Genomic DNA, 24,942 nt, shown 5'->3' with positions numbered 1-24,942 from the left:
AGTGGTTTATAAAGCATATATTTACAAAAAAGTATTAATGACAGTATAGATTAATTTAGACCAGTTCCTCTTCAAATAAATCAAGGGATGGCATTTTGCTAGCTAGAAAGGAGGCATCCAATATTGAAGCCTTGTCCCTACAGAATTTAGCCATCTGCTGCTGAGCAACCTACCTTTCCTAGAATGTCACCTTTTGGAGCCATGCAAGATTGTGAAGGAATGTTTTTTTTTTTAAAAAAAAGAAACTTGCTTCATAATATTTAGGAGATGAGGGTGTGAATGTAAATGTAAATTAATAAGGCCTGGTACTTGATAGTTTAAGCCAGGGGTAGTCAAACTGCGGCCCTCCAGATGTCCATGGACTACAATTCCCAGAAGCCCCTGCCAGTGAATGCTGGCAGGGGCTTCTGGGAATTGTAGTCCATGGACATCTGGAGGGCCGCAGTTTGACTACCCCTGGTTTAAGCCATCACTGGTTTGGCAGAAATATGGCAAGTTGTACATGATAGACAGGAATGAGCAGTGATAGAGAGTGTGTCCTGAACAGATTTTCACCTGGCTTTATGGCAGGTTGGGAGCTTGGAAAGGAGTGCCTTCAGTGCTGAGAAAAATCTGGTAGTGGTTCTACAGTGCATCTGGGTGGGGGGGTGGACACTTCCCCGCACAATATGAGCAAGCAAAGACAAACCTGATTGGTGGAAGCAGGTTTGGAACAGGGATGAATTTGCCCCAACAAAGGCATCCATGGCTAGGCTGCATAGCACAGATCACCCCATTTACTGTTAGCATTTTTAATAAGGGTTATATATTAGCTAATTTTAATACTCATGCTTTGATTTTGTGTCTTCAGTTGGGGTGCTGGAGCAAAAGGAAACAATGCATGAATACAAGTAATTTGATGCTTAGTAAGTTATGGTCTTTCATCTGAAGTATTTTGATACCATATGCAATGCTCCTACCAAAATCAGAAATGAAATGATGGTACAATGGGGCATTTCTAATATATTGGATCTGCTTTGGATATAGGACAAGATCATGCAGAACTTGAAAATCAGGAAAGAAACTTGGAGAATTTTGGAAGCTGTCCTAGTTTTAAAGAAACTGTCCTAGTTTTGAAGGTACTCATACACTCAGTCTGTAATATGGGGCAATTGGTCTACAAGGTTCTGTCTTCATTAGTCACAAAGGTCTTTAATACAGATGGGAAAAAAATCCTTCCTAGCAGGTCAATTACTCTCATGTGAGAAGGAGCTCTCTGAGTGTGGTGGGATTTTTATTTGTATTAGGGACATCTGTGGGCAAATTGTTACCTTACAGCAAACCTTTTTCCTCTTCATGTACCATTGAGTGCACCCATTGCTATAAATGCTAAAGAGTAATAATAGGTGAAAAAGCCCCCCCCCCCAAAAAAAGAATCGTTCAATATAAACATCAAACTATGTTTAAATTATCTTTATCCATTTTTTCTATTTGACATTGTGACTCCAAATAAAACTGCAAAGAAAGTCACCCATCTGACTAGAATTTATTCTAGTTTATCACATATTTAAATAAAGGGTTAATTGCTTCCCTGGTACACCAAACACATTATCAGGTTATTTTAATAGATTCTCCTTTGACTTTAGCTTGTAATTAAATGGATCACTTAGCATAACTTTTGTATTGCATAGCTGAGGTTTTTTATAACCATAAAAAGAATGATGTCAATGTAATGGCTAATTTTTGCTTATTTTCCCCTAAATAGTTAATAAAGCAGCTTGGCGCAGTGGTTAAGAATGATGGCTTCTAATAAGGTGAGCCAGATTTGATTCCCCAGTCCTCCATATGCAGCTAGTTCTTTTTCCATCAAGTTATGATTTTTTTTTTCAATTCTACCTTTTTACTCCTAAGAGGACTCAAAGCAGTTCACAGAATGGGAAATATTGTTATAAAAGTATCTCAACCTTCAAGTTTTGCAGAAGGTTCAAACAAAGGTTCAATCAAATCAGGATTAGCTATATCTCCAAGGGAAAGGGATTTTCTCATGTGGGAATAGCTGCTGGAACTGCCCTATTGCAACTTCCTGCCAGCATCACGTCTAACAAATGAAGAACTGTAGACTAAAAAGAACATGAGCTGATCCCAGTTCTTGTTTAAATTCAGGCAGGTTGAAGTGATTGTTGCTTTGGACCCAGGTCACTTACAGGTTTAAAGATTTTTGCAATGGACTTAGGAAGGTCCAGTTGATAAATTACTCTTTCCTACATCTTGACCATGGTGGTTTCCTATTTCACGTCTAGAATAGGAGTTTCTTAGGAACAGCCACACCCTGGTTTGTATACTCCAAGCTAGCCCAATCTTATCAAATCTTGGAAGCTAATCAGGGTTGTTTTGGTTAGTATTTGGATAGAAGACCACCAAGGAACAGGTAAAGGTATCCCCTGTGCAAGCACCGAGTCATGTCTGACCCTTGGGGTGACGCCCTCTAGCGTTTTCATGGCAGACTCAATACGGGGTGGTTTGCCAGTGCCTTCCCCAGTCATTACCGTTTACCCCCCAGCAAGCTGGGTACTCATTTTACCGACCTCGGAAGGATGGAAGGCTGAGTCAACCTTGAGCTGGCTGCTGGGATTGAACTCCCAACCTCATGGGCAAAGCTTTCAGGCGGCTGCCTTACCACTCTGCGCCACAAGAGGCTCTTCTAACCAAGGAACAGCAGCCCTATAAAGAAGCAGGCAATGACAAATCACCTCTGAATGTCACTTGCCCTGAAATCCCCGAATTTGAAAGCTGAACTCTAATAGATAAACTGTTTATTAGTGCCAGAATACTAAAATGCTACTAAACAAGTTTCCCAGGATTTGTACAAGCACATCCCAAATCCATGCTCAAAGCATTACAGCTATGTTCTTCACTTGTTCTTGCCTCCACATGTACAGAGAGATGCATTTGCTGGTAGGGGTTCATGGGAACTGTAGTCTATAGACATCTGGAGGACCACAGGTTGACTACCCCTGCTCTATGCCACTTAGTATGGACCAATGAGAGAGTTTCTTCCCCAGGCATATAGATTAGACAGCCTGGAGAGTTTGGCTATCTTGTATTATCCTCAGGGTGGCTGTCAATCTAATTAATATACCCATGAGCCCATACTAAACCTGTCACCTTAATATGTTCATTTGGAGATATGCCTGTATAACCGATGAACAATGTTCTACTTTCTTCTGATTCTTCAGATCAATCATTCAACTGATTTATTACATCATTGACCGGTGGAATAAAACATACATTAGCAGAACAGCTATAAGAATATACACACAATCTTAAATTAAGAAACATTACAAATGGTCAATATTTTTCACTAAATCAGCACTTTACCGGGGTGGGCTCTGGGAGCTGCACAGAATCTATCAGCTCTATCCAGGATTCCTGATTCAAGGTCTGCTAGAAGAAATGAAGTATATAATTCTTCCAATTTTCCTGGGATTTTGGGGGGAGATAAATATGATAAATATATATCTATGACCATTATAGAAGGAGCAATGGAGTAGCACAACCATTTCAATTTCCCAGGTAACTCAAAGGCATATATGAAGAATCATACCATAGGATCTTCCTACTAATAATGAAGATGGAAGGAAGATGGGCCAGAGTGAAAATTATCCTGTGTTTGGAAATGGGAAAATCTTTATCCATGGGTCCTCTCTCTTATAATTGTGAAACTAGCCTTGGGGAAGAGTGAGTCCGGCTGCCCGAGTTAGAATAGGGCCAATCAGGGTGCGGCCAGCTTCTGGCTGCACCTTGATTGGCCCTGCCCCTGTGGCTCATGCCCTCATCTCACAGACGCACCTGGCTGCTACAGACATTGCTTCTGTGGGTCTCCGTTGCTCCAGTGGCGTGCTTCCCGGGCCCCAGGTAAGTGCTCGCAGCAGGGGAGGGATGAGACATCCCACCAACTGTGCTGCGGGGAAGCCATGAAGCCGCCAGGGGTGAGGAAGTGAGGAACAGTTCCCCGGGGCCCATAAAGCATGCTCACCACCTTGAAGAGGCAGCAGGTGCACTTGGCAGGCCATGGGGCCACTGTGGAGGAAGGGGGAAAGGAACACTTTCCCACAGCCTGAAAAGCGCACCAACACTTCGTGTGCCTACGGTGGTGGGGGGAACCTTTCAAAGTCCATTCTTATGAATGAGCTTTTACAGCTAGTTAGTTAAATATTTTGAGAACATTAGTTTCTTGTTCCTTCAGATCCCGTGTAGACAGTTAAGCCCCAGTACACTTCAGCATTTGTGAATTTGCCTCAGTGTTGATACAACAGAGAGCTGTTATTTATTCATTCATTATGAAAGCATTTATGGCTCACTTGTCCTCTTAATTCAAGTCAGTTTACAAGTGGCTGTTTAAATGGCTTGGGTCCTACTTGCCTGCGGGACCACTTGGTTGCTTATGCCCCCTGCAGGGCTCTCCGCTCTGCGGGTATGAATCTACTGACTGTCCCAGGGCCCCTGGTACGTTCGCTTGGCCTCAACCAAGGCCAGGGCCTTTTCGGTCCTGGCCCCAACCTGGTGGAATGAGCTCCCGGAGGAGCTAAGGGCCCTGTCGGAATTATCATCTTTCCACAGGGCCTGTAAGATGGAGCTCTTCCACCAGGTATATGGTTGAGGCCAGGGCAGAGCCCAGGTTCCATCCAAGTTCCCTAATCCATCAGCTGTTTTTTCTCTCCTCTCTCTCTCTTACAGAACTAACGTCTGACCTCTCTCTGAACAAGCGGGGAGAGTCACAGAATAGAATGCCATCTTTTTATTGTAATAATTGGTACTTATGGGGGTTTATGAGATTTACTGTGATTTTGTATTTTATTGTGAACCGCCGTGAGACCTTTTGGCGAACGGCGGTATATGAATCCAACTATAAATAAATAAATAATAAACATTATAGACAGTAGATTCAGGGAAGAGAGCCATTTTGGTGTAGTGGTTAGGAGCACTGACTTCTAATCTCGTGAGACAGGTTTGATTTTCCACTCTTTAAGGAAGTTATATTTAATCAGAATATATTGAACATTTGAAGTTGCCTTATACTGAATTAAACCATTAGTCTAGTAGGATCAGTTGTGCCTATAATGATTACCAATGGCTTTCAGTTACCTATGTCTAATCCCTAATGCTGGACATGCTCGAGCCAGCTTGGTGCAGTGTAGAGCGCTGACTTCTAATTTGGAAGATACAGGTTTGATTCCCCACTCCTCCACATGCAGCCAGCTGGGTGACCTTGGGCTTGCCACAGTACTGATGAAGCTGTTCTGACTGAGCAGTAACATCAGGGCTCTCTCAGCCTCACAGAATGTCTGTTGTGGGGAAAGGGAAAGGAAATATAAGCCACTTTAAGACTCCTTAAGAGAAAAGCAGCATGTAAGAACCACCTCCTTCTATTTATGCAGAGAAAATATTTCTTTACACAGAGTGATGTGGAATGTGGAATTTGCTGCTATAAGATGCAGAAATAGCAAAAGAAGAAGAGTTGGTTCTTATATGACACTTTTCTCTACCCAAGGGAGTCTCATAGCAGCTTTCATGAGCCTTCCTCTTCCTCTCCCCATAACAGACACCCTGTGAGGTAAGTGAGGCTGAGAAAGCCCTGATATTACTGCTCGGTCAGAACAGCTTTATCAGTGATGTGGCAAACCCAAGGTCACCCAGATGGTTGCATGTGGGGAGCACAGAATCAAACCCAGCTCACCAGATTAGAAATCCTCACAGAGTGAAGCTGGAGAGACTGCTGACAGTCTATATTAACTTGAGGCTGGAAGACCAGGTTTGTGGATACAACCTGTGACCAGTTCCTTCTGCTGATGCCCTTGGATTGCCTGAAGGAACTGTTGACTCACTGGACTGAGTTAAGACATTCATTGCATTCTGTCTGAACATTGGCATTCTGTTTTTGAAATACTGATTATCTCTGCTGGCCTTGCAAGTCATCTGTGCTTGCTTCCTTCCAGCAGAAAGCTGAAACCTGAGACCAACACCAGCAACAGAGGAAGTAGCTGGCTTCCCGCCCTTTCCTAGGGGAGATGGAGGGTGAGAAGAGCCTGAGAATGGAGCAACCTATCAGCAGCAGGGCCTTTCAGAGAGTCCAGCAGCTCTTCTCCCAGCAAGCAGGGACAAGGGGAAGAAGACAGATGCCCTGTGGTTGACCCTCATTGGAAGAGTGCTATGTCTCTATTGTTGGCACATCCTAGGAAGAGCCAATCAGGTAAGGATGCATTGTCTGCATGCAATTTAATTGGCCCTCATTGATAGAGTGCCATGTGGACTGATTGGCCCTCATTGGCAGAGTGTTTTCTTCCTATTGGCTGCACACTCTCACATAATGCCAATCAGGTAGGGATTGTGTTGTCTGCATGCAATTTGAACTGATCGGCTCTCATTAGCAGATTGAAATTTGAACTGATTGGTTCTCAGTGACAAAGAGCAATTTACACTGATTGGCCTTCATTGACAGACAACAATTTGCATTGCTTGACCCTAATTTTCAGAGTGCACTTTGAACTGATTGGCCCTCACTAGCAGACTGTATCTCCCTATTGGCAGCAAATCTCAGGATCAATCAGTTAGGGAGTGAGTTGGCTGCATGCAACTCCAGCTTTTTAATGTGTAGTGATAGTCATGATGTACATCAGCCTTCCAGTGATCTGCCATGATCTAAAGATGCCCTGACATGTTGGCCTCTTTGTTGCTCCTTATGAGAAATGTGTCATCAATGGTGGTGACATCCAGTGTTGGGACATTGCCGTCCCCTCCCTGAGAGTCTCATCATTTTTCTCCTTCCCCAGAACTACCCAGATAAGGATGGAGGTGGGAGTACTGCCCCTGGATACCTTCTTTAATATAATCTTTACCACCCCACCAGGTCTGCACACATTCTCACTACAAGTAGTCTGTATCTGCTCACAAACTGTTTAATTTGGACTATATATTTGTATGTCTACTAACTGTCCAGTCAGCGAACACTGATTCTTAACCAAGGGAGAAGGACTTAAACTTGTATTTAAACTGAGTTGGACCACCCTGTGGCAAATAACCATTATTATACTGGGAGTTAAGACAACAATGTTGTTCCTTGGTACCAGGGAACAAGAACAGGAAAAAAAAATCCCAAGCTAATATTGGGCTCATGAAGCCTTCTCATCAACATCAAGAAAACAAAGATCATGGCATCCGGCCCTCTCAATTCATGGCAAATAGATGGGGAAGAAATGGAGATAGTGACAGATTTTATTTTCCTGGGCTCCAAAATCACTGCAGATGGGGACTGCAGCAAAGAAATTAAAAGATGCTTGCTCCTGGGGAGGAAAGCTATGGCAAATCTAGACAGCATCCTAAAAAGCAGAGACATCACCCTGCCAACAAAAGTGCGTTTAGTCAAGGCTATGGTCTTCCCAGTTGCAATGTATGGCTGCGAAAGTTGGACCATAAGGAAGGCCGAGCGTCAAAGAATTGAGGCTTTTGAACTCTGGTGCTGGAGAAGACTCTTGCGAGTCCCTTGGACTGCAAGGCGAACAAATCGGTCAGTCCTAGAGGAGATCAGCCCTGACTGCTCTTTAGAAGGCCAGATCCTGAAGATGAAACTCAAATACTTTGGCCACCTCATGAGAAGGAAGGACTCCCTGGAGAAGAGCCTAATGCTGGGAGCGATCGAGGGCAAAAGAAGAAGGGGACGACAGAGAATGAGGTGGCTGGATGGAGTCACTGAAGCAGTAGGTGCTAACTTAAATGGACTCCGGGGAATGGTAGAGGACAGGAAGGCCTGGAGGATCATTGTCCATGGGGTCGTGATGGGTCGGACACGACCATGCACATAACAACAACAACGAAGCCTTCTCAACCTCCTTATTGGTGGCCTTCTGAAAGGTGGTGAGAACAGCTGTTTTCTGAAAGGCCTGATGCTGTTCAAGTGATGCTGAACACATTTTGTTTTTTAGTATGAGACTGCTGGTTGTGTTCTTTCTGCTGTTTAGATTTGCTACATGATGGGATGTTATTTTGGTGGTACACTGATAGTTCTTAGTTTTATTTTACCACATCTGTTTCTGATTTTACATGGAGCTGATAGTTATTGGTGCTAGTTTCAATTTGTTGTAAACTTCCCTGGGTGCTTTTGTAGGCAGGCAGGGTAACATATAGTCAATAAATACATAAGTAAATAAAATAACCAGAGATTTGTGTGCTAGGGTTGGAGAACGTCACAATTGGCTATTCTTCTTTTCAAGTATCATGAGAGAATACTGGGAGAGGGAAGAAACTCACCTTATATTAAACTTCAATCTTAAGAAATCCCATGACTCTTCCTAAAAGGCTACCTTTCTGATAGGAATTTCGAATACATATACCCAACGTTTCTAAACATTTCTGACTTTGGTGACTTGGAACAGATAGCTTTACACAGTGACTTCTGCAGCATAACAACCAGATATTAGCTTTACATTAATACATATTAAGGAAAGTTTTGTTCTCCATTGTCTCAAGGATGCTCTAAAAACCCAACCAGATTTAATTTAATTTAGTGTTAGCTCAATTTTCAATTACTTACGCAAACAAATTAGCCAGTCGCCTTATTACTTGATTAGTTTCTTAGGCCAAAATGCCTTTAACCAATAGTTTCCCACCCTCCTTCTATCCTTATCTGCACTGTAGCAGAAAAAAAACATTCCACTTTATTTTTGGCTCTTTTATTTGTCTCTGATTAGATGATCGGATGTAAATTTTCAGTAACTAATATTTCTGTATTTCTACTAAGTTGACTCTAGTCTGAATAGCATAAGAATACATTGAAATCCAAGAGGAGGAAACACAAAAATTCTTCTCTAAAGCCTTTTAAAAACATTTTTCCTTGAGTTGTGAAGTTAGACTTCTCTGTTTTGGTTTTTGTTGTTGTTGTTGTTGTCGTCATCGTTGTTTTGGAAAATATCCTTAGCATTCCTAGTGAATTTTCTCTGAAAAAAACTTCTTTTGCTTAGGAAATATACCTTTTATGTGCATCTTATTAAGAAGAACACCATAAAGAAAAAGCATTTAAAAGTATTTAAAAGGCTACCATATAGACTAGAGGATGGAGCAGAGTTGTTCTCTCTTGCCCCAGAGGGACAAACCAGAACCAATGGGATGAAATTAATGCAAAAGAATTTCTGTCTAAACATCCGGAAGAATTTCCTGACAGAGCCGTTTCTCAGCTGAATAGGCTTCCTTGGGAGGTAGTAGGCTCTCCACCTTTGAAAATTTTTAAACAGTAGCTAGATAGCCATCTGATGGAGAGGCTGATTCTGTGAAGGTCCAAGGAGGTAGCAGGTTACAGTGGATGAATATTGACTGTATTTGTAACACTTGCAGATCACACAATCAGGGCAGAACATACAGGTGGAAATGCCAACCTTCACAACAGATTGTAAAATGATTGCATGAATAGCACATGTATTTTCAGATGGTAGCCCTGTTGGTCTGAAGCACTAAACCACAGTTTGAGTCCAGCAGAACATTTAGAGTTTAATTATGAGTATAAGCTTTTGTGTACATGCACAATTTGTCAGATACATAGATAAAATTTAAAGGTTACAGAGCCGAGCGACGAAGATGATCTGGGGCCAAGGGACCAAGCCCTATGAAGATAGGTTGAGCCTGGAGAAAAGGAGGTTGAGAGCGGACATGATAGCCCTCTTTAAGTATTTGAAAGGTTGTCACTTGGAGGAGGGCAGGATGCTGTTCCCATTGGCTGCAGATGAGAGGACACACAGTAATCGGTTTAAACTACAACGATATAGGCTAGATATCAGGAAAAAGAATTTCATAGAGTAATTCAGCAGTGGAATAGGCTGCCTAAAGAGGTGATGAACTCCCCCTCACTGGCAGTCTTCAAGCAAAGGTTGGATACACACTTGTCTTGGATGCTTTAGGATGCTTAGGGCTGATCCTGTGTTGAGCAGGGGGTTGGACTAGATGGCCTGTATGGCCCCTTCCAACTATATGATTCTATGATTCTATATTTGCAGGCAAGTTAGTGCATCCTACATGTAATATCATTTGCAATGGTGGTGGTAGGCCCAGAAATTCTTAAAGTTTGGAATCACTCCACTCTTGCTTAACCTTTTCATAAGTTCAAACATCTGTAGTGGGGCTTTCCCTTATGCCTATTAGGTTTGATCACTAGCAAAATGGCATCACAGTTTCCCTTAACTAGCACAATAGGGTGCTTTAGAGTAGGTGTGTTTTTCAGATAAAAGGACCATGACTTCAATTGTAAATTTCATTAGTAGACTATTCTAATCAATTCCATTTAGTCAAAAGATGGCTTTAACAAGTCACTGTGAGAAAATCCATACAAAATGAGCAAATAACCTGCTTTTTGATCAAGCAAAACATTCAAGTTTGCTTTTTGACAGAAAAAGAAAGCTAGATATGATTTCTACTTAATCAAACCCACTTCAGAAGAAAAATACACCATTACATCTTTAAAAACATGTACATAGCTACACAGCTAACAATAGTGACTAATTATTTTCCTTAGAAGGAAAATAATAATAGGCTACTCTTATATCCAAACGCAAAAGAGAAATTATATGTTATCATTCCTTCTTTTATCCCAATTCCAGGCTTATTGATGTGTTTTGGCAGCATGCATGATTCTAGTCAACATTGTTTTGAAGAGTTGCTTATATATGAAAAATATGCATATTGAAGACCATAGATATCATGTTAGGGAAGACATGCAGCAAAACAAATGATATAAGTCTAAGACCCATTATACACAGGCCAGAACGCCCACGCTGGCAGCAGCAGGGCATCGGGGAAAATCCCCAATAATGCACGCCGCCACCGTCAACATGGGCATGTCCTGGCCCAGGCCCTTGGAAGACCTGCATTAATGAAATGCAGGTTCTTCTGGAGTCCCAGGACTCCTAAAGGCACAGGCCAGGGCCAGGCTGCCCGAGCCCCATGCATAATTGGAGGAGCCAGGCTTTTGGCCAAGCTCCTCCCCTGACCTACGGCATCCCTGCAGGGATGCCTCTCACCTCTGCTGGCTCTGCGGCTCTGCGGAGCCAACAGGAGGGACCCCCTGCCACCGCCATGGTGGGAGAGTAGGATGCTGCTCCCCACCATCCTGCAGTGGGGACGCCCTGCCCCTACTCCCCTCTCAGCCACTGTCGCTTCTTACCTGAACTCCTGGCGCTTCTGGCACTTCATTGCGTGCGCGGGGACATTGCACTGGGACAGCTGGCGGAGCTCCACCCCGTGTGTACATGGGGGACAATGGGGCTTTTTGCCCCGCCGCAACGGCACGGCGGCAGTGAGGAGTAGCTGCCGTCATGCATAATGGGTCTAAATGAGCAAGAACCAACAACAGGGTTGACTTATAGAACAATGGACCAAAGCTGAAGCTATCCAGAGAGGGATCAATGACAAATACATTACCATAGTTACTCCCAGAAAGGAGAAGATACATTCAATAATAAGGATATTAGTAAAGTATGATGTAGAAGGAGGCTGGAGATCACAATCAGATGCCAAACAAGTACAGCTTCATCTTACAAACCTGGATCAAGGATATTATTTTCCAGAGGGAAGGGGTAGGGGGGCAGAAAGATCCAAAGTGTTCAATGTGAAATTTTCAATTGTTAGGGCGAATGGGACTTACCCCGGGCGCATTTGCCGTCATGGGGAAGCCCTCGCCAAAGAGAAAGGCAGGGCAGGGACTACGCGTCCCAGCGAGCCCTGGGGCAGCGTCCAGCAGCGCGGCAAAAGGATGGCTGGGGGAGGAGGGGGCCATTTCACCTCTTCCCAGCCTCCTTTGCCCGTGCCATATAGGGAAGCGGTTGAGAGGCTTCTGCCTCTTTCCCGCTTCTCTGCTGCCACGATTGCCCACCCTCCCTCCCTATTTCATAGAATCATAGAATCCTAGAGTTGGAAGGGGCCATACAGGCCATCTAGTCCAACCCCCTGCTCAACGCAGGATCAGCCCTAAGCATCCTAAAGCATCCAAGAAAAGTGTGTATCCAACCTTTGCTTGAAGACTGCCAGTGAGGGGGAGCTCACCACCTCCTTAGGCAGCCTATTCCACTGCTGAACTACTCTGACTGTGAAAAACTTTTTCCTGATATCTAGCCTATATCGTTGTACTTGAAGTTTAAACCCATTACTGTGTGTCCTCTCCTCTGCAGCCAGTGGGTTAAACAAGTACAAGGGAGTTTTTTCTCTGGCATTGTGCCAGATGTTTTGAAGTTAAGATAAATAGAAAAATGTTAAAAATTTACATATGCTTATGTTTGGTATATTGTTAAAAATCTTCATTGTCACAACTGGCGGGTTTGGGGCATGGGGGAGGAACCATTGGCAAGCAATCCCAGCCTGCATGCTGGCATGCTTTTGTGGGGGGCCTCCGTAAGAGGTTGTGGGTAAGCGGTGCTGGGAGGCCATCACTCATGGAGGATGAGCTGGGACGGCAGATCCGCATTTCCGGGTGGCCCGGAACCTGGCAGGGGTTCACGCCTCAACGGGTTCCCACGAGGTGGTCACCTCCCCATTCTATCCATCAGGGCATTGGGGGCACGGGGAGCCCGGTGGGGTGTTGGAGGGCCTCGTGCATACCTGATGAAGTTGCGTGTGGCTGCCTTGTTGTCAGGGGACCACAAGAGGGCTGGTTCCGTTCTCCCCCATGCTGGTCAAAGCTCTATCGTTAATAAAAGTTGTGGCCTGTTTAATGCCATTAAGTGTCTGTTGGTTTCTTCAGTGAAAAGTATTCCCCTCCACGGCAAATACTTAACAGTTTAGATTTGAAGCGAATGCTCAGCTGTCCTCCTACTGCATGTTTAATATAAATTATTCACTAAGATTCTAAACTAAAAGCACTCACCAAAGAAGCTGTCTTTGCTTCTTGCTTACTACATAGAGCAGGGGTAGTCAAACTGCGGCCTTCCAGATGTCCATGGACTACAATTCCTATGAACCCTTTTCAGCAATTGCTGGCAGGGGCTCATGGGAATTGTAGTCCATGGACATCTTGAGGGCCACAGTTTGACTACAGCTGACAGAGTTTATTATCCCAAGACATCAGTTTTCTTTCCCTCCCCTCCTTTTGTGTATGCCCTCAGTTTGCTACTTCTGGTCATTTAAGCTAAGGTCTCTTTATCTTGTAAATATTTAGTCTCTCCTTATCCTTTTGCCCTTATGCATTTAGTAACTGCGTTTTAAAGCAAATGGAAATTTCAGGCTCTTTCACATTGTAGAGTTCAACTAGTTTAACAACAAGAAACCCTGAGAATTCTGTAAGGAAGTGCTAATTATATGAAACAGAGAATTCCAGTGGGAGAAAAGTGGGGTATGAATGAAGCAAATTAAAAAGTCCAATGATCACTGTATGTATGATATGTTGGTATTATCGGTCCAAGTGGGACACTTGCAGGATTTCTGGGGATATCATTTTTCTTTCTCCCAGTATTTCCTCTTTTCTGTCCCAGGTAGCCCCTATAGCATCTCTGTGAGAAAGTGTTACTATAAATTAATCAATAATAAATAAAATGCTTGTCCATGGTAACTACAAGCTGGACCAGTTTAGCAATATGATATGATAAAACCAAAATTATAATGCTCATGCATCTAAAAGGATAATAAAATAATAATGCCTATAATTTTTTCCCTCCTACTGCCCATCTGCCCAGGGAAGGATCAGGGACTAGTGCATGCAGAGTGAGTTCTTATAGGCTGCATTTCTCTACCAGAAGGAGTCTCAATGCAGCTTACAATCATGTTCCCTTCCTTCTCCCCACAACAGACACCCTGTGAGGTAAGTGAAGCTGAGAGAGCCCTGATATTACTGTTGGGTCAGAACAGCTTTACCAGTGCTGTGGCAAGCCCAATGTCACCCAACTGGCTGCATGTGGAGGAGTGGGGAATCAAACACAGCTCGCCATATTATAAGTCTGCACTCCTAACCACTACACCAAGATGGCTCCAGCATGTCTAGCATCAGATATAGAGGACTGAAACTGACTGGCAGTCATAATAGGCACAACTGATCCTACTAGACCAATGGTTTAATTCATTATAAAGCAACTTCATGTGTTCTTTTTTAATACCATTTTTATTTTTCATAAAAGATAGAAATAGAACAGATATATAAAATATGAGTAAACATCAAGTAAGTTATGCTCTACATATGTTTTACTCCATACAATATTGTATTTTTGTTTATCTTCTTAGATAATTCAGGTAAGGGCCCCATTGTTCTTGAAAAACAGTCAATATATTCCAATCAAATATAACTTCCTTAAATTATTCCAGGGTTGAAGCGGCTTCCATGGTTACCTGTCAGAGATATTTCAAGAAATATATTGAATTCACATACCCTACAAACCCTATTGAAGCTCACTCTGTCTGTTCCCTTCATACATTTAATTTGATAGGGGTAAAAAGAGAGATGAGGACATAGTCCCCACTCCCCCTATCATCATCAGTTCTTCCCAAGGAGACCTGAGTTCACATTTTTGGAACATCTTTCAGCTTCCTCTTTCAGTCCTAGGGGCTTTCCGCACCGGGATCCTTATAGCAAATTGTTTGCTGAACGAAAAATCGCCATTTAAAATAGTGAAATTCGTCATTATGCATACCTGACTTTGTAGTGGAATCCAGTTGCGTTTCTATCGTTTCCCAAAGGCTTCCGGTCTCAGCAAAAATCGCTAGAAAGGAAGCGCTATTGCCAAGCTCGTCCCGCCCCTGGCCGTCAAGCAGCCAATGGGCAGCCGTTAGCATGCTCCCAAATAGCCCCTTTCCCTTTAAGAAAGGTTTTTTTTTAAAACACACCCATTGCAACGAATCTGTGTTGATTCGTTGCAACGGAGAGACCCATCCAGCTGGCAGGTGTGTTTGAGCTGTCGTTTCATCGTTGCCTCCCGAGTGAAAAAAAAAAATCCCCCCCCCTCACGGGCCCGATTTTCGGCCGAAAACAGTGTAAAAAATAAAGGGAAAATACATCAGCAAACGGGCTTCTCTGTGCTTAGTGACTAAACAGCTCTGGGGAGGGACTGAAGCTGGAGAAGCCTCTAAAAAGAGGCTCGCTGGTGGGTTGAGCCCTGCTCGCTCGGAGAAAAAAAAATGGCGATCGCTTTGCCGGAAGATCAGAGGAGAGAGCCAGGGGGAGGGACTTTGTAGAAACCACAACAATGGTAACGCACAGAACTTTCCCGCTAGTGTTGCAGATTGGTTGCAGGAGTGTAGCGCTTTCCAGAGGGTGAATCCACTTTTGGGGATTTCCCTGAAAGCGCTACAAGGAAGCGCTTTTTGCGGATCGGTTTCAGGTGTGTGGCAGATTGTCAACGACGTTGTGCATAATGGCAAATCAGTAGCGTTTTCAATTGGCAACCATTGTGCGATTTTGAAGGCATGCGAAAAGCCCCCTAGAGTTCTCCAAAACAACTTGATAAGTGTCATCTATGTCATTCCATGTGGTTTGCCTTTGATTCTGTGATGTCACTATGAAGTGCCTTAACTAATATCTCTTTTCCAAGGTTATTTATTCTGTTGATTCACAGGATTTTCTACTTCAGCTTGACTTCTGGGTCTCATTTTGTATCTGTTCTACTCAGCACACAGCGAATTCTGTTTCGCTTGTGTGCGTTTTCCCCAGTTGTTTGTTTTCCTGCAAGATCTTTAGGTTACCCCTTTAAACCACCGGACTATGTCTGCATTGAGCTGTGATTATGTATTAAAATTCAGCTGGAAATTGTAGTTGGATACAACTGTTTAATGATTGCCTAAGTCCTTTTTCATAGTCCTTCGCATCTGCTAATATACTTTGGTTTCTTTTTACTTAGGAAATTTTAATATTTCATTACTATGGCATCTCATTCTGTTTCCTTACTTACTTGAATCACTACATCTATTACTTCTTGCTGTAGAAATGAGAAAAGCTGAGTTTTTTGTACCTCACTTTTTATTACCCAAAGGAGTCTCAAAGCAGCTTACAATCACCTACCCTTCCTCTTCCCACAACAGGCACCCTGTGAGGCTGGAGGGGCTGAGAGAGCTCTGAGAGATTGGCCCAACAGGCTGCATGAGGGGAAGTGAGAAATTAAACCTAGTTCTCCAGATTAGAGACCAACTCTCTTAACCACTACACCAAGATTGCAATGTTATGCTTCTGTACCTCCATCTTATCATTGGTATGTGCATGGATATAAATAGATTTGAAAGGTTATTTGGCTGGTAGATATTGCTGCAAAAATAATTATTAAAGGATACAATATAATGGAACGTTCAAGACTAAACTAAATGGAATCTTTTGTAGTAGTTGTTGTTATTTAGAAACATGTATATCTAATGAGTCTTTCAGACCTTTTATGCATGGCGGCAGCCGTGCAGTTGTGGCGGGGCATGGTTACCTGCCATTCCCCATGTATGCTGGGTTGCATGTGCGCTTTACACCAGGGCCAGTAGGGCCATATCGCTTCTGGCCGAGGTAAGCAAAGCGGTGGAGGGAAGGTGGGGAGGGGTCGGGGGAGTGGGGGGGCAGGCCCCCTCCACATTCACTGGTGGGGCAGGGGCTTGCCCCTGCCAGCTCCATGGCTCCACAGAGCTCGCAGGGGCATGCAGTGTCCCTGAAGGGAGACCGCAGGTCAGGGCTGGATGGCACGAAAGACCCTGCGCTGGCAATTATGTACAGCACCGGCCCGCCTCAGTCCCTGACACCCCCCGGCATACCCAGGAAGCTGCAGATGTTCCCGCATTTGCTTAACACAGGCCTTCTGTAGCTCTGGGCCAGGACACGCCCGCGCTGGCGGCAGCGGCGAGCATTATCGAGGATTTCCCCCGAATTGCTGCCACTGCCAGCGCGGGCTTTATGGCCCATGCATAATGGGCCTCAGCTAGCAACATTCAGCAGTGTTTTCAGAAGCCTTACTTTAAGACCTATATTGTTGCCATTTTAACCAGAATAAAGTCCATCTTGTTCAAAACTAGATGATCTGAATCAGTCCAAATGTGTGGGTCAAAAGAATCACATTAAGTTTGTACCAAGGTAGGGTGTGTGTGTTTTTGTTTACTTTTTACCTATCTCCCTTTTGAAACTGTTGTTATCTGCTCCAGAATTATGAAGACTGGCAGATAATTTTTAAATAAATAAAAGTAATTACTGGATGAAATGAAAATCAGAATTTTTAATGAACCAAGAAAGTATCCATTTCCTTCAAAGAATGTTCTATTTCCCAGTATTATTAGAAATGTCATACTGAAGCTGGATAAACATCATTCAAATAAATGATACATAAACAGGGGTTAAAACTTATTGCATGACTATTGCAATACTTAAAATCCAAGTATATATCAGATTCAGATTCAGATCCAAGTATAGATCAAAGAGAACAATGGGACAAGTATTGTAACAAATAAGAATAAAGGTCTATTTAAACTGGAGAAAAAGAAATGAGGAAGGGTTAAAAATGCAATTCCATGTTTGTACTTTGATGAAATCCTACACCTTTTATAATTTTTAATAAAATAAGGAAGTATGAGCATGAATCTCCCACTTCATGTCTGGTTTAGTCTACAAATCACTAGGAAATAATGATCCTATGATTTCCAGGGACACTATATGATAGTGGAATTACTGAAGTCAGAAGTTGTTAAAAATAGAATAATTAGTTCTATTAGGGAAGATATGTAACTTTGAACTATGATTTTAATCAAAAACAGTTGGTCAAGGTGAAAATGTGGAAATTACTAATTACTCAATAGTACTTTGAAGATGAAACTCAAATACTTTGGCTACCTCATGAGAAGGAAGGACTCCCTGGAGAAGAGCCTAATGCTGGGAGCGATCGAGGGCAAAAGAAGAAGGGGACGACAGAGAATGAGGTGGCTGGATGGAGTCACTGAAGCAGTAGGTGCAAACTTAAATGGACTCTGGGGAATGGTAGAGGACAGGAAGGCCTGGAGGATCATTGTCCATGGGGTCACGATGGGTCGGACACGACTTCGCACATAATATAACATAACATAACATAACATAACATAACATAACATAACATAACATAACATAACATAACATAACATAACATAACATAACATAACATAACATAACATAACATAACATAACATAACATAACATAACATAACATAACATAACATAACATAACAACAGTACTTGTTAATTACCATTCTCTGAGACAATGTGTCCATGAAACTTTTCATTGTAGTTAAATCTGTGAATAATAATAATAAGAGTTGGTTCTTATATGCTGCTTTTTTCTACCCGAAGGAGACTCAAAGCAGTTTACAGTTGCCTTCCCTTTCCTCTCCCCACAATAGACACCCTGTGAGGTGGTTGAGGCTGAGAGAACCCTGATATCACTGCTTGGTCAGAACAGTTTTATCAATGCCGTGGTGAGCCCAAGGTCACTCAGCTGGCTGCATGTGGGGGAGTGCAGATCAAACCCGGCATGCCGGATTAGAAGTCTGCACTCCTAACCACTACACCAAACTGGCTCTCAGTTTGGTGTAGTGGTTAGGAATACTCAAATCCAGACACTGGAGTCATGGACAGACAAGGTAAATATTTCTATAAACCCATAAAAAGATCCAGATGTACACAAAATCTGGAAATTTTAAAAATATGTACATTAATGAGTTACAACTCTCAAAAATGATAGAAGCAGTGCTTATAACTTTAAGAAATGAATGCCCTCAGTGACCATTGTTAGGCAACTGCAGTTGTCCTGTCAGTCCTCCATCTTTTGTTTCTTTCAGGAAAAGACAATTAGTGGGTTTAGGACCTTTTCCAGTGTTTATTTTGGCTTTTGAGGGACAAAATCATGTTGGTTGATGGGGGAGAAGAGAAGGAAGCAGGTAGATGTTTAGCTATAAGGTTTGCCCTTGGCACACTGCCACCATATAATTTAGGCATAGTTATCGCAGCGGATGGCATACAAGGAGTGGGGAAGGAGGGCATGCTTAGGTTGTGGTGGCAGTTGGTTGTGTAGTGGTTGGAAGGAGTGAAGGAATCAGGGAAAGGGGAGTGGCTAATGGGGCTTTCATTGAATGTTAAAAGCTATGGGAAATATGATGCCCCCTGCATGTCTTTATGGCCCTCCAATTGTACATTTAGAATGTTTGACATAAAATCTCCATATGAAAGTATCAGCCAGTGTAAAAAAATAAAAAAATAAAAATGCCTGACTGGATTTTTAATATGCTCTATTCTTGATTTTACTTTCCTGTTGTACAAAATGGTACAAAAATAAAGATTCATTAGTACAATTTGCACAGTAGAAGTAAACATAAAGGATTTGAAAGTTGTGGCTGAAATCGGGAAGCATCTCAAACAGCTTTTTTTGAAACCTAACCCTTTAAAAAAAGATTGTCAAGCTTTACTTGTAACATATGAAGCCTTTGTGTCTGTATCTGACATTCATAAGGTAGGGACCCAATACTGTCGTTCACCAGATTAGACTAGATGAAAATGTACTCCTATTCTTTTTGATAACAATTTTTATCAAAAACACACTGAATCTGAAAGTGGTGCTGTTTAGCTTTGGTTCTCCTTGCTTTGAAAAAGCCACCTAAGTCCCTATAATTTTCTTGTACAAACTGACAGGAGAGTCAGAGAAAAATATGCTTTTCCTTGTCCTCTCTCAGAAAGTCAGTAAACATGCTACCATTTGAGAGTGTGGCTATAAAAGGAACAAATTAATGTTCCGGTAAAAATCCCTTGGAGGCTGATCCAGTCCATTAAAAACGGGGGCATTTGGTCACTTTACCAAATTACTTCTGTGGTAAGATGTAATCTTTCAGAACTCTCTCTAAGGTTTAAATACAAAACATGCGTAGCTTTATTTCAAATTGTTTTGAGGTGCTTTATTCCATTTCTTCCCATTAGTGCCACAGGTATCTATTGATTTTGTTTTTAAAATAAGTTAGGAACATATTGAATTTAGTTGTGTTACAATAAATCTGCAGGTCCAGGAAGTAATTTAAAATACATCTAATACCATAAACTGTCCCAAAAACATGCAGAATTTCCACACTAGAAATTAGAGTCTTCTTTTTGTAATCTTTGTGTAAAGGAAAATTATTTCAAAACATATATTTATTTATTATTTATTTATTTATGGTATTTATATACCACATATTAGTTCATTTTAGTGAAGCTGATAATACAAATCGCATGTTCAGAAATTGAACTTAACTGTGCTCACGATGTAATTTTTTTCTCTTAAATTAAGCTGTTTCTGGTTCATATTGGTCATAAACGTTTCTTATCTCTTCTTTTATATATATATGTATATTATAACAACCATATGTATATTATAACAACCAGAACGGCCTCTAGATTGAACCGTTTTCAATTGGGTTTTCCTCAGTGGTTGTTTTTCTAAAATATAAGCCTGTATTAATTGTATGCTTTTATATTTTAGAAAAACAACCACTGAGGAAAACCCAATTGAAAACGGTTCAATCTAGAGGCCGTTCTGGTTGTTATAATATACATATGGTTGTTATAATATACATATATATATAAAAGAAGAGATAAGAAACGTTTATTTATATTTATTGTGAAATTGTTTATTATAAAATAGTGTAGGAGCAAGGGAAAGAGAAATCGAATAGACTTAATGCACCAGTCATTTTATATTTAAAAATTGTAGACAAAAATAATCATTATCATTAAACATTATAAAGCTGAAGTTGCATGCAGACTATTTCTTACCTGATTGGTCTTGGGGGTGTGCTGCCAGGGAGATACCACTCTGAAAGTGGGAGCCAATCAGTTCAAATTGTACTCTGCCAGTGAGGGCCAATCAGTTCAAATGCCATGCAGACAATACGGAGAGAACATTCTGCCAGTGTCAGCCCATCAGTTCAAATTGCAACATGCCAATGAGGGCCAATGAGTTCTAATTGCATGCAGACAATGTAATCCCAACCTGATGGGCCCTCCCTGGGAGTGTGCTACCAATAGGGAGAGAACACTCTGCTAGTGACAGCCAATCAGTTCAAATTGCACTCTATCAATGAGGGACAATCAGTTCACATCTGCCAGTGAGGGCCAATTAGTTTAAATTACATGAATCCTAGCTGATTTGCATTTGTGAAGGTGTGACAGCAATAGCGAGAGAGAACTTATCCCAGCCTTTGGGAGATGTACCTACAGGTTACTAGGCACTGTAGATCAATCATCAGAAAGGCCAAAGCTGAGAGTGAGCTAAGATTGGCCAGGGAAGCCCATTGTAACAAGAAAAGATTTTTCAGTTACATGAGGAGCAAACGTAAAGTAAAGGAGGCAATAGGCCCGCTGTTGGGTGCGGATGGACAAACTCTAACGAAAGATGCAGAGAAAGCAGAAAGGCTTAGTGCCTATTTTACATCTGTTTTTTCCCACAGGTCTAAGTGTTTAGGCACATCTAGAGATGGCTGTAGCCAAAGGATAGTGTCTGGGTGGCAGGTTAACATGGATAGAGAGGTGGTCGAGAGGCATTTAGCTGCACTGGATGAGTTCAAATCCCCTGGTCCAGATGAAATGCACCCGAGAGTACTCAAAGAACTTTCCAGAGAACTTGCACAGCCCTTGTCCATCATCTTCGGAACCTCTTTAAGGACTGGAGATGTCCCGGAGGACTGGAAAAGAGCAAACGTTATTCCGATCTTCAAAAAAGGGAGGAAGGATGACCCGGGAAACTACAGACCAGTGAGTCTGACCTCTGTTGTGGGGAAGATAATGGAGCAGATATTAAAGGGAGCGATCTGCAAACATCTGGAGGACAATTTGGTGATCCAAGGAAGTCAGCATGGATTTGTCTCCAACAGGTCCTGCCAGACCAACCTAGTTTCCTTTTTTGACCAAGTAACAGGTTTGCTGGATCGGGGAAATTTGGTTGATGTCATTTACTTGGATTTTAGTAAAGCTTTTGACAAGGTTCCCCATGATGTTCTGATGGATAAGTTGAAGGACTGCAATCTGGATTTTCAGATCGTTAGGTGGATAGGGAATTGGTTAGAGAACCGCACTCAAAGAGTTGTTGTCAATGGTGTTTCATCAGACTGGAGAGAGGTGAGTAGCGGGGTACCTCAGGGTTCGGTGCTCGGCCCGGTACTTTTTAACATATTTATTAATGATCTAGATGAGGGGGTGGAGGGACTACTCATCAAGTTTGCAGATGACACCAAATTGGGAGGACTGGCAAATACTCTGGAAGATAGAGACAGAGTTCAACGAGATCTGAACACAATGGAAAAATGGGCAAATGAGAACAAGATGCAATTTAATAAAGATAAGTGTAAAGTTCTGCATCTGGGTCAGAAAAATGAAAAGCATGCCTACTGGATGGGGGATACGCTTCTAGGTAGCACTGTGTGTGAACGAGACCTTGGGGTACTTGTGGATTGTAAACTAAACATGAGCAGGCAGTGTGATGCAGCGGTAAAAAAGGCAAATGCCATTTTGGGCTGTATCAACAGAGGCATCACATCAAAATCACAAGATGTCATAGTCCCATTGTATACGGCACTGGTCAGACCACACCTGGAGTACTGTGTGCAGTTCTGGAGGCCTCACTTCAAGAAGGACATCGATAAAATTGAAAGGGTACAGAGGAGAGCGACGAAGATGATCTGGGGCCAAGGGACCAAGCCCTATGAAGATAGGTTGAGGGACTTGGGAATGTTCAGCCTGGAGAAAAGGAGGTTGAGAGGGGACATGATAGCCCTCTTTAAGTATTTGAAAGGTTGTCACTTGGAGGAGGGCAGGATGCTGTTTCTGCTGGCTGCAGAGGAAAGGACACGCAGTAATGGGTTTAAACTTCAAGTACAACGATATAGGCTAGATATCAGGAAAAAGTTTTTCTCAGTCAGAGTCGTTCAGCAGTGGAATAGGCTGCCTAAGGAGGTGGTGAGTGCCCCCTCACTGGAAGTCTTCAAGCAAAGGTTGGATACACACTTTTCTTGGATGCTTTAGGATGCTTAGGGCTAATCCTGCGTTGAGCAGGGGGTTGGACTAGATGGCCTGTGTGGCCCCTTCCAACTCTATGATTCTGTGATTCTGTGATTCTATGTGGGTTGGGTGGGAAGGAGGCAGCCTATTCCCTATGGTCTTCCCAGGTCAGCCTGGCCTTTGGGAGAGATGAGTATAGGTGGGAAAGAGGCAGCCCCCAGTGGCCTTGCCCACCCAGCCTGATCTTTGGGAGATGTAGAGTTAGGAGCAGAAAGAAGGAGTCCCCCTGTGACCTCCTTTGGGAAATGTGATGGGGAGGAATGTGGCAGTCTCCCCTCCATGGCCTGCCCAGCTGGCTTTTGGAAGATTTTCATTTGGATGGAAGATGGGAACAATGCTAACATATATAGACACTTCTATGGGGGTGGGGGGAGGAGGAACAGTGTCCTTCCAAAGCAGTTGTTTTCTTCAGGAGAACTTATCCCTTCCTTCCTTCTCCCACTTACCTCCTCTTTCTTTCTTTCTTTCTTTCTTTCTTTCTTTCTTTCTTTCTTTCTTTCTTTCTTTCTTTCTTTCTTTCTTTCTTTCTTTCTTTCTTTCTCTCGCGTTCTCTCTCTCTCACTCTCTTTCATCCAGTCTTCTTCTTTCATCTTCCTGAAATTTTCCAGGTCCCAACTTGGAATTTGGCAACCCAGTATATGGAGGAGTCGTCAGGAATTAAATCCAGCTCTTGAGATTAGAGTCTGCTACTCTTGAACCATTTCAACATACTGGATCTCATGATTGAGTGGGGAGGAAGGCCACAGTGCAGGTGTATGTGCTACCGCCAGTTATATTCTTGGGTGCGATGGGCTTTGTGCCTAGTCCATAGTAAAATTGATATTGTCATACTTGTCACTCTGTAAAAATTCAAAGATCAGGTCTTTTTGATTAGTTCTCCATTTATGTATAAGCGCTATGACATGCCTTCGCTGGACCATGTACAAAGGGCAATCAAATAAAATGTGTTGGATAGTGTCAGGAACATTTAATTCACAGGAACGTAATCTCTTTTTGAAAGGAATCTTAGCAAATTTCCCTTGTAACACTTTGGATGGAAAAACATTAAGCTGTGTGAGCATAAATGCTTTGTGGTAGATTTACTCCATTCTGCACTTGGAGACCAAGAGTGTGGGGAGAACAAATTGCTGTAACAATCAGATGGATGTTTTTTAAATTCTTGATCAAGAAGCCTTTGTTTAATTAGATGCATTATGGAAGACTCATTCAGATAGAGAATGTAATCATAGTCAATGACAGTTTGTTTGAGTGTAGTCAGGATGGTAGATTTAAATTTGAATTTAAAGGACTGTCTGATCGAACCCTAAAAAGTGATTTTAGACATTATTTAAAGTTGGGAAGGAAGGCCTTAATTTTAATCTTAATTTTAAAAGATTATGGTCAATTTCAATGCATATGGAAAACAGCCTTTAAGAAAGAAAAAAATCAAATAAGTAATGGAGCAATTAGCTTAAGAAATAGTCCTGTTTCTGTGCTTGATCCAAAGGAGATTATATTGAAAGGTAATTCCCAAATATTTGAGCCATTTAAGTTGTTCAATTAGATGGTCATCGACACACCACTCTGAGGTATCTTGACAATCCTGCCAATTGCTTCAGAGGTCCACCATGAAGTTCATGGTTCTGCATTGCACTCTGGAGAGCTAAACCTTGACCATCACCACTGCAGCTGGTGAAAGTCTCCATCCTCCACAAGAGAGAAATGAGAGCTATCCACAACAATTATCTCACCAATTACGAGGCAAGTGACTGCTTCCTGGCCCTTCATGTAGCACTCTTGACCTCATGGAGGATGGCCCATCTTGTATCACCCATGATATCTTCAAGTGCAAGGAACATTTCTTGGAGGGGCCTCTAGCTCCCCTGCCACTTCTGTCTCCTGAAAGGGAGTGAGCTTCTTCTTCCTCCCACTGGCCACCCATTGGGTGCACCCTTTGTAGG

The 24,942-nt window shown here is 42.4% G+C and overlaps 1 protein-coding gene across 2 annotated transcripts in view; it reads left to right on the top strand.

The window, feature by feature from the left end:
- Nucleotides 1-1,024: 1,024 nt before the first annotated feature.
- Nucleotides 1,025-24,942, top strand: part of LOC143842409 (uncharacterized) — a 109,140-nt gene continuing 85,222 nt past the window's right edge. The window contains exons 1-3 of one of the 2 annotated variants that reach the window (XR_013233089.1): nt 1,025-1,118; nt 1,745-1,793; nt 5,979-6,229. The gene's annotated coding sequence lies outside the window, so the exon portion shown is untranslated. Of the gene's footprint in view, nt 1,119-1,744; nt 1,794-5,975; nt 6,230-24,942 lie in introns of both variants that reach the window. The other variant, XR_013233090.1, reaches the window with a different exon arrangement.

The sequence above is a fragment of the Paroedura picta genome, chromosome 7 (genome assembly GCF_049243985.1).
Source record: "Paroedura picta isolate Pp20150507F chromosome 7, Ppicta_v3.0, whole genome shotgun sequence".
In the NCBI taxonomy this organism is placed as follows: domain Eukaryota; kingdom Metazoa; phylum Chordata; class Lepidosauria; order Squamata; family Gekkonidae; genus Paroedura; species Paroedura picta.
This window is presented reverse-complemented; position numbering and strand designations above follow the sequence as displayed.